This window comes from Triticum dicoccoides, chromosome 2A, assembly GCF_002162155.2.
Source record: "Triticum dicoccoides isolate Atlit2015 ecotype Zavitan chromosome 2A, WEW_v2.0, whole genome shotgun sequence".
In the NCBI taxonomy this organism is placed as follows: domain Eukaryota; kingdom Viridiplantae; phylum Streptophyta; class Magnoliopsida; order Poales; family Poaceae; genus Triticum; species Triticum dicoccoides.
The window spans coordinates 60,676,303-60,686,393 of record NC_041382.1 but is presented as its reverse complement, the minus strand read 5'-3'; the positions used below and the strand labels follow the sequence as shown (position 1 = coordinate 60,686,393).

General features: G+C 45.4%; 1 long non-coding RNA gene across 1 annotated transcript in view; it reads right to left on the bottom strand.

Annotated features, from left to right (window-relative positions):
- The window catches only part of LOC119353228, a 7,562-nt gene extending 2,706 nt beyond the window's left edge, over window positions 1-4,856 (bottom strand). Inside the window, exons 1-2 of the long non-coding RNA XR_005170362.1 lie at window positions 4,514-4,856; window positions 4,385-4,427 (exon numbers count right to left, since the gene is read on the bottom strand). This is a non-coding gene — a long non-coding RNA (uncharacterized LOC119353228). The remainder of the gene's footprint in view (window positions 1-4,384; window positions 4,428-4,513) is intronic.
- Between the last annotated feature and the right edge of the window lie 5,235 nt (window positions 4,857-10,091).

Below are 10,091 nucleotides of genomic sequence, written 5' to 3'. Positions count from 1 at the left end.
CAGAAAACATAATCCTATCAGGTAATAGAGAATATATGTGCGTGTGTATGCTGGAACAACTAGTGTGAATTAAAGCTCCACATATATTTGCATGTGAATATATAATAGACATTTAATGTCATATACTTGGATGTGTATAAATATGAATAATCAATTACTCTTTGTCCTCCTAAAATAGCGTAGCCACACGACCTATATATATCCTCCACATCAGTGCGGAAACTAACACCCGACATTTGAACGAACTTAAATCTATTAACTCTAAACTTTTGCGTATTTGTCTCTCGTGAAGAGACAAACCACGTGCAAAACACAATTTATTTCGGGTGGGTTCCGCTAAGCACATAATATGTACAAAGATTAGGTAACAAGGTATTTCTTTGAGTTTGCGAACCTAACAAAATTTTCATTTTCTGTTCTTTGGTATGTCGGTAACAAGGCAATCGGAAGGAGAAGATGAGACAGGTCTGGAGGCCCACCAAGCATCAGCGGCACCCAAAAGAACTAGCCTGGCCAAGCAATCCATTCAGCTACCTCCTAACCAAAACTGGCCCGCTATCGCTGGCAGGCAAGTAGTCGGGCCCCTGTGAGGGCATCCTATGACCACCACGGGCCTTCATAAGGTGGCACACCACGCTCTAGTGTTTCGGCCTCGAGCGTCTCATCCGCCCTGAGCTCCCATCTCGATAACCTCCATGTCGGTCATACCATGCCGGTGCAAAGCAACAATAACGTGGGCCTACGCCAGCACCGTACGACTGACATGAGGTTGTCAAGATGGGAGCTCAGGAGGGGGAGACGCTCAAGACCAAAAGACCAAAGTGTGATGCACCACCTAAGAAAGGTCAGATGTGGTTGTAGGATTCCCTCACATGGGCCCCGCTACTTGCCTACGCTCCGGTGGTAGCCGAAGTAGTTGTGGTGAGGAGGTAGCTGAACGTATTGCTTGGCTGGGTCTGCTTCTCCTTGGTGCCTCCGATGCTTGGTGGGCCTACAAACTGTCCCATCTTTTCCTTGCGGTTGTTTTGTTTCCGACATGTTACAAAACAGAAAATGAAGAATTCTTTAACCCCGCAAACGCAACAAAATATTGTGGTGCCTACTCTTCGCATTGATCACATGACTGGTGGGACCTACCCGACCAAAATAAGTTGTGTTTTGCATGTGGTTTGTCTCATAGTGAGAGATAAATGCACAAAAATTTAGAGTTGTAGATTTAAGTTTTTCAAATGTCAGAAGTTGTTTACAAGCTGTGTGAAAGACATATATAGGTCTTGTACCTAGACTATTTTAGGAGGAAAATTAATAATCAATTATCCATATTTATTCGCATCCAAAATATATTAGAATAAATGCCTAGTACTATATATTGTCACTTATTCACATCCAAATATGTGACGAGCTTTAATTGGCACTGGTTATTCTAGGACATCTACATAAATATATCAATCAATCTACATGTTGGGAGGTTGCTAACAGAAGAAAAGAAAAAAATCATTAATGTGTTAACCAAAATCATATCAAGTAAATAAAACATAATAAGATATAGAAACCATGCAATACAACCCTGACAATTAAGTAAAGATACATCTAAGAAGATACGTGTAGGGTTGTATTGGTGGCAGGCCAGAGTAATCCAACTAGTGAAAAAGATGGATCTTATCTTTTTCATGCCGGTCAGTGATTATCTTCTATTGTTAGCAACTTGGCATGGAGATGAATATATCTTTGATAATTTTGAAAAGAAATACATTTTTATATGTATCTTTACTCAATTGTTGTAGTTGTATTTGCATGGTCCCTGGACTTACCTTATGTTATATTTATATCGATACATATAGTGAATCTTAAACTTGATTTATTTGTATTAGAGCAACTCCAATAGCTCCTGTAAAAACCTTCCTGTAAAAGTGGTTTTACGGGTTAGTCTGTATAATTTAGCGGAAGTTGTCCCATGAGGTCTTTTCTTAGTTCCCATAAACATCTTCCCCTAAAATTTGACATTGCCCGTCGACATTGCGACGCTAGTTGGGTGACCGGCGCTAAGTTCCTAGTGGCGACGGCACATGGCTGTGCTACGGCAAGCAGTGGTGCGGGGAGGCGCGATCACAAGCGACGGTGCAACGGCAACTTGCGGCGCGACGGCAAGCTATGGGCTAGCGCGGGCCAGCGACAAGCCGAAGGCGGCACGATGGTGTTCCAGAGCTCCACCCGTGAACTTTAAGGCGGTTTCCTACTCACCAAAATTACACAGGAAGGTCATCTTCTCATGAACATGAGGGGAGTTAAGGGCAATTATACGGGATCTCATAGAAAATCAGGTTTACGGGAGCTATTGGAGGCCTTCTTTGCCTCAACTTCCCGTAGACAATGGTTCTTTTAAGGATACGGGAGCTATTGGAGTTGCTCTTAAGACACGAATGATGAAAATGTTTTTCTTGCTTTAGCAACCTCTGCACATCGCAAGGCCTGCCTTTTTCCTAGTAAGGGATACACCTTATCCGAAGTTGGTTGGCTACAATCAAGGTTTTTGAGTCGATGAGTCGACGAGTCGCTCAGGGGCGGTGACTCTAGACTAGTCGTGACTAGTCTAGACTCATGGTCGACGAGTCGACATGTGACGAGTCGACGTGAGTTATGCAGTAGGCAGTAGGTACAATAAAATTACCATACAGAAGCACTATCCTGTATCATCTCTTTTCCTTTTGCTCTGATCTGCTCTAGACCTCTAGTGCTTCTGCTTGGTAGCTCAGGGGAGGAGCAGACCAGCAGCAGCAACAACCATGGAAGGAGGGGAGGAGCAGACCACCAGCAGCAGCAACCAGAGGAGGGACGGAGCAGATATGCAGCAGCAACCAGGGGAGGAGGGGAGGAGCAGCAAGCCAGCAACCATGGGCGGCGGCGGTTGCCAAGGAAAGGGTTGGGTCAGGGGGGAGGGGGAACTGCTTCGATCTAGGTTTCCAGCAAGCAAGATTAGAGAAAAAAAATTGAGTCGTTCGACCCAGAAAACACGACGAGTCGTGACTAGTCGCTTGAGTCGCTCGACTCATACCATGAGTCGAGTCGCTAGGCTGAGTCGCCCCTGCTAGTGTGACTCATCGACTAGTCGCGACTAGTCGAGCGACTCGAAAACAGAGGCTACAATTCGAAGGTCATAAATAATTTCTTGACGAGAATATGCTCCTATGAAATGAATTCTAGTTTGGTAAAGCATTTATGCCTCAATATTTCTAATCTATGGGTCCACCTAGCTATTGTGTCAGCCCCCTAAGCTTTTGGATATATAACCCATGCTGAGAACAGAGTTATGTGCAAGGTTTTTTCCAGCGCACCTAGCGAGCATTTTGCAACCTCCTTTGTCCTTTTTTGACAAAAGTGCATGCTTAACCACACGTTAACCAAAATTAAGCGCTGCGTGTAACGTCGCGACCTTCAATACTTAACACATGATGACTGTCCATTTGTTTCATTTATGTAGGCACCTCTATACTTTCCAAAGCTTGAATTTATTACTTGACTAACATAAGTCAAGATTGTAACTGAGTTTAGGTCTAATGGCAAATAACTTAGGCTTTGTTTGGATGTTTCTATTAGAGGCTTCAGTATTGAATTGACTGGAATACCAATACAACAAGGAAATTGAAATGGACAAGAATACGAATTCATTTGTTTGGTTGTGCACTGAATTGGCTCATGAAATTTCAGTTATGTTTCAATACCAAATCCTGTTTGGATGACAAACTCTGGAACTGCATAGTTACACTTACATGAGTTAGAGATTATGCTTTGTGACGAACAGTATGTTTTGCGGAGGGGCAAATGTTTCCAAGCAAATCGGAGGCCCTGCACTCGGTATTGCGCTGGGACGTGCACAAGTGGGAGGAAGTCACACTTTGTATTGATGCATATTTCCACCGGGTAACACAGAGGGCATCCAAAATAGCTGAATTAGAGGCGGCTCCCAATACCAATTCCCAATTCAAAGGCTGAATACATAGTATTACATACAACATCCAAACACAACATTATCTCTAATGGCAAACATAATAAAGAAGATTATGTTTTCCGTGCATAAATGTTGGTAATTAGCAACATTTTGAGTGACTATCTACACTATTATGAATCCCCTAGGCAAGTTGTAGACAGTGGGGATATTTAAGAAACCGAAGCCCAAACAGAGAAAGAAAATGCACACAGGCTCAACAAACCAATCTTCCCTTGTTCTTTCACCATTATATTTTCATCTGACCAAAGCAGGACTAGATAACCTATGAAGCACCAACACAAGAACGGGGGCACGGCGATACAGATACGGGGATACGGCAATTTCTAACTTCCAAATATAAGAACTAAATCCATCCAAGATAAGGAAATAAACCACTACCTGTTTGCCGTTCACGTGATCCTCAACATGTCCATTGCTCGCCCTACCAGGCAAAAGCCAAATTGCACGTCAGCAACCAACCTCAAAATGTAAAGTGAACTGAAAAAAAGAACACCCATTTGTACTCACAATCCTGGTCCCAGCAAGGCAACCTCACGCTCCTTGGCGTCCTGAAGCACTGGCGCGTAAGCCTCAGCATCCTGTACTCTGCAAGGTCTAGCTCTGGTTCCTCATCCTCACCTCAACAAACCCCTCAACAAACTCGCTCTCCTCACAGAGCTTGTCCTCGCCTTCATCCTCTCCCTCACCCTCACCCTTAGCCTCAGCATCAAGATCATCGGCATCATCACCCTCGCCGTCGCCTGGGTGCTCGTGGTGGTGAACCGACTCATAGCTCCCGGCCTCGGAGCTCCCGCAATCGCTGTCCTTGCCGCAGCCCTCCGTTAATCCGGAGCATCATGTATGCCCGCTCCTGCGCCCATCCAAACGGGATATTTACATGTTACTATGTTGATCGTTGCCTCGAAACAAAAAACACGGGATGTTAATCGCACGCCTCGGAACCCTAGGGACGGGAAGGGGACGGCCGGGGCCGCGAGATCTCGCAACTTGCCTGCTCCTTGAGGACGCGCGCCAGGGCGAGGACGGCGTCGACCTGGATGAGAGACGTGAAAGGGCGCCACGCTTCGTCCCCGGTCGCTGCCGCAAGCGGCATCCTCTTCCCCACCGGAAGCGGCGGCCGGCGGAGGCTGATTCGGGCTAGGGTTGTGGTCGGCGTATTACGCGTGGCCCGGATCTGCTTTTCTTCGAGGGACGGGTGGGCCGGATCTGGTCGGCGGGGGTGCCGGCGAGACTCGTCCACGGCGACGCAGACCAGGTGGCCCCGGTCGAGTGCAGCAGCAGCCACCTGAAGTCGAAGCTCCCGCACGCGGAGCTGCGTGTCGTCGGCGGACGCGACCACCTGACGGTGGGTGGACGGTGGTGTTCGGCAGGGAGGAGGTCAGGAGGAGTTTTTTTTTCTTCTTTTTTTGAGAGAGAAGGAGGTCAGGAGGAGTTGGCCCAAGAGCTGCGGGCGTTCTGGTCGCGCTGCGAGAAGGCGATAAATTGGATTTTTGCCCTATTTTACTTTTTCATCTGACTAGTAAGCATGCACGTGTAACGCATGTCTCTGCCATGGCATGTCAGGGTGTGTCAGGGTGACGACCCTAGAAGCAGTACCAGTTGAGTGAAGGCGTTTTGGAGCAATGGACGTCAGAGCAGTGGTCCCGAGAGCTTTGCAACTTCGACGACTTGGACCTCATGCCGTGTGGGTTGCAACTACTACGGGCATGTGGAATGCTCATCTCTTCATCGTCGCAGGAGAGTGCCTCGTGACTTCTTTCCGGTAGGTGATGGAAGAGCGGCTTGTTCGGCGGAGCGAGTCCCCTAACTAGTGTGTGTTTGTGTGGTCGGCGTTGTGGCATTCGCCACGCCGTCAAGTGTGGGCTTAGCCATGTGTGTTTATGATGTTCTAGAGTGGGCTTGACACTTTTATTTTGCTTTTCTCCTGGTTTTCCGTGATTAACTCGACAATCTTCTGCTTAATCAATGAAATGTCAAAGGTTTTGCTTCGTGTTTTTAATTTATTTGTACTCATACTCATTTACTCAACTAAAATTCAAATATATCTAATGTGTTTCTTACCATTAAAGAAGGCATGCTAAACACTCATGTCTGCTTTGAAAATCCACCCAAGATAAAACTAAATTAAGAAGTAAGACCATAGAGAAATAGACCTAGAAAGTAAAATCATCTCCTATAATTACAAATTCATGACGTCCTTCTACCAATTTTCAGTGTATCATGTTCATAACTTTAATCCAAATTCATTGCCAAGACTTTGGAATAATATAAAGGAATCATCTATTGAACTAATGGTTATACATCATACCAAATTCTAGATCAGATCATCAACAACACCACTTGAGTAATCCTATAATATGGCTTCAAGTAACACATCCGCTGAATTTAGTTACATTTTTACTAACCCAAATAGTATAAGTGAAGATAGAAGGAAAAAGCTATTTCTGAACTTAAGCATATTTACATGCTATACTTTATCTAGATATAAAGAGGGGAAATATACAGTATGAGATGAAGTAGTGGAGCGGAGCGCCCGCATCAGCGGTCAATCTATGGTAGGCAAGTGAATGACGTGATACCACGACTACTATTCACTGTTGGCCAAGGGAAGCAGTGGCCAAATGAAGGAGATGCCCCTGGCGGCTGTGCCTCCGCCAGGAGCCCTTCCGCTCGACGCTCGCTGTGTCAAACAGTCAAGGAATTGCGCAGGGTGCTCTTAGTAATCTTGCAAGCGAACAGGGCTCCAAACAGTCTAGAAATCGAACAGGGTAACTTGTTAGTATATCAACAAAGAAACTAATGATGCTACACCAACTCTCCCTGCTGTAGCAAACGTGCAAGCTTACACCAGTGCAAATGTCATTCACATATTACTCTATCATTCGCATTAAAAATATATAGACAACGCCCTAAACATGCATGATATAGACGTCGAGTAAGTAAGAAAGTTGGCTCCATCCCACAAGCTCAGACAATTTAAAGATGGAACATTACCTTCTTGTGCAAATCTTGTAGAAACCTTTATATATTTAATGCTACATTCTATAGAGCACTGGAGCATCTCGCAGAACTCAACTTAATGAACTTATGATTAGATTGAATGCAAAACAAGGAAGTCGCTACTTACTAAATGTTTACCATCGACAATCATGGATGGTGAACTTGTGATTGACTTGCGAGAAGTCTAACACTCAAATTATCTATGGCAACAAAGCACAGGATCAAAAGGCCAAAGCCATCAACAATCATGGATGCTGTCTTTTCTTGGTGAGCGACACAACCTGCACATGACCGGGCCCTAGGGCATGGGAATCTCTTGGTTGTTGGTAAAAATATTCCAAACTTTGATGCTCAGCTTCAACTTCTCTAAAGGTTCCTTACAAAAAAGAGAGAAGTTGAGTCACTAAAATAACCACTCTAAAGGGTCTCAACAAGTTCTGTTGTACTGATCATCAAAGAAATGAATGTTAGGATATAAGACATAGAAAAAATATGCATAACGATCTTTCTGGTATACGGCAGACTGCAGCTAAGTGGTAACAAAGAAAAGTCATTTTCTGAAAGTTAATTCTACATTAACAGAGTCACCATGAGATTTCGTCAGTACATGCACCTCTGAATTCCATCGATCAGTCCCAGTGGATTTGGTCCTGAACTGCACATCACATGTTTTGCATTACACATCTGCTTGCTCGCTCGGTCGTCAATGTAGCCGCCCAGGGCTGTTCAAACATCCAGCAAAATATCAACCACCAAAGCTCGTGAGCATTCAATTCAAGTATGAACAAAGGCTACATCACACGTCTGAGCTCCAATGTGGTGAAGTTTGTATCACAGAGATGAATAAAACCTGAAGGGAAAATCCACCTCCCGCATGGCCAAACAAAAACATGTTTTTCACAAATATCGATCAGACAGGAGCGCATTTGTTCATCTCTTGAAGCACAAATACATAAACACTTTGGGATATGGGTGCCTGGGGTCAAAAGATGATTATGACAAACTGATGGATAAATAGCACGAATTGCTGATAATCTGGACACAAATTGGTTACTTATCCATCTTCTCTCAAATGTGAAAAAACCACGAATGGATCTGCTGTACCAGTGAGGCAGTGACAGGGATGGTGGCACAACAAATTGGGGGCTGACCTGTGAAACGAAGGATGGGTGAGGTGCGTTCAATCTTGAGACGGATATGGCAGTAGGTGGGTTTGTTCGCCGGCCACCCATAATAGTACGCAGTGAGAGGTGGATGAAGACGGCGGCACGGCGGTGCAAAACCGGCACAGATCGGTGAGGGGCCGACGTGAACGATTGGTCGCGTCGCGAGCACCCTGGCCCGCGCCAGGCGGCGGCGTCCAGATAGTCGCTTCCGTGGCGTCCATCCCAAGGTGGCCGGGTCCCTTCATCCCATATCCCATGGCCGGCGGTCGTCCGGCCAGAGGAGGCCGGCGGCCGTCCGGCCAGAGGAAGCCGGCGGCCGGAGGGAGGCGCAGAGAAGGAAGCACTCTTGAGCAGCATCAACGCAGAGGAGGGGAGTACGCGTGCTCGGGCTGGCGGCGGCGTGCGGGAGGGGCAGAGGTGGAGGAGAACGCGTAAAGGAAGGAGGCAGATATGTGCGGAGGCTTATTAGCGACCAGATGTGATTAGCAATTTGTGGGTGCCGCTAATCATGCAGCGAAAGGCGGATGAAGACGGCAGCAGGGGGATTGGCAAACGTCTGCTCGGCAGAACATTCGATCCTAGCCATTGATTAGGATGGCAGACCATTAACTTAATATCAACAGTAGAATATGTTTTAACTGATTTGATCGGAGGGTCCTGGTTATCTCGTGTACACTTCGTTGTGTGGCTTTAGAGGGAGTTATGTTTGCTCTTTTAATAGTAGTATAGATATAGATAATTTGCCCCGTAAGACCTGCCGGATGGGGCCGAGGACCACTAATCATTGAAACAACCCCGAAGCAAATCATCCAACCCCTTGTAAAGTGGGACAAATCATCCAATAGCCCGCGAGAAGGCAGGGTGTGCTGACTAATGGATGCTGGGGAATGAAGCGCCGCCAAGTCTCAAATGATGTCGGATAGTCATAGTGTACAGAACTACGAAATGAAATGTAGGAAACATGTTCTTCTTCTATTGACAGCAGCGGGATTCTTACTGGTATTTTTTTAGAACAAAGGCATCACACCATGTTCCATTTTCATTGAAATTAAGCAAAGTCTATACAAAATCATCATTACAGCTTCTACAGCCGGATATAGCAAACACACCTGTCAGCCCTTGTATGGTTGCGTCCACAATCGGATATCTCAAATTTGACCCCTCAAAACCGTGATATCCATGCAACGTGAGAAACTACCAACGTCAATCATATACACATATAGACGGACACAGTTCAAACTAAATGGCATATAAACACCGTAGATCAGATCAAAAGATTTAGTTCATCGTCGCAACATAGATAAATACTACTAAATTAACTAAAAACTAAAATGGAAATGAGAGCGGGACATCACCACTTTGGCGTTGGTCCCTTGTGGTCGCTGTTGCGGCTATAGCACTCTGTGTATGCGTTGGCGATGGGAGGTGCACCGTCATCGGAGCCGTGGGAACCGTCAAAGTCGTGGCTGCGTGTGCGGACGACGAGCTCCTCATCGCCCTCCTCCGCCTCGAGCAACAACGACTCCTAGTCGATGGGGTCTTCGTCGCCGGTCAGTGAAGGAAATATGCCCTAGAGGCAATAATAAAGTTATTATTTATTTCCTTATATCATGGTAAATGTTTATTATTCATGATAGAATTGTATTAACCGGAAACATAATACATGTGTGAATACATAGACAAACAACATGTCACTAGTATGCCTCTACTTGACTAGCTCGTTGAATCAAAGATGGTTAAGTGTCCTAGCCATAGACATGAGTTGTCATTTGATTAAACGGGTCACATCATTAGAGAATGATGTGATTGACTTGACCCATTCTGTTGGCATAACACTTGATCTTTTAGTTTGTTGCTATTGCTTTCTTCATGACTTATACATGTTCATATGACTATGAGATTATGCAACTCCCGTTTAC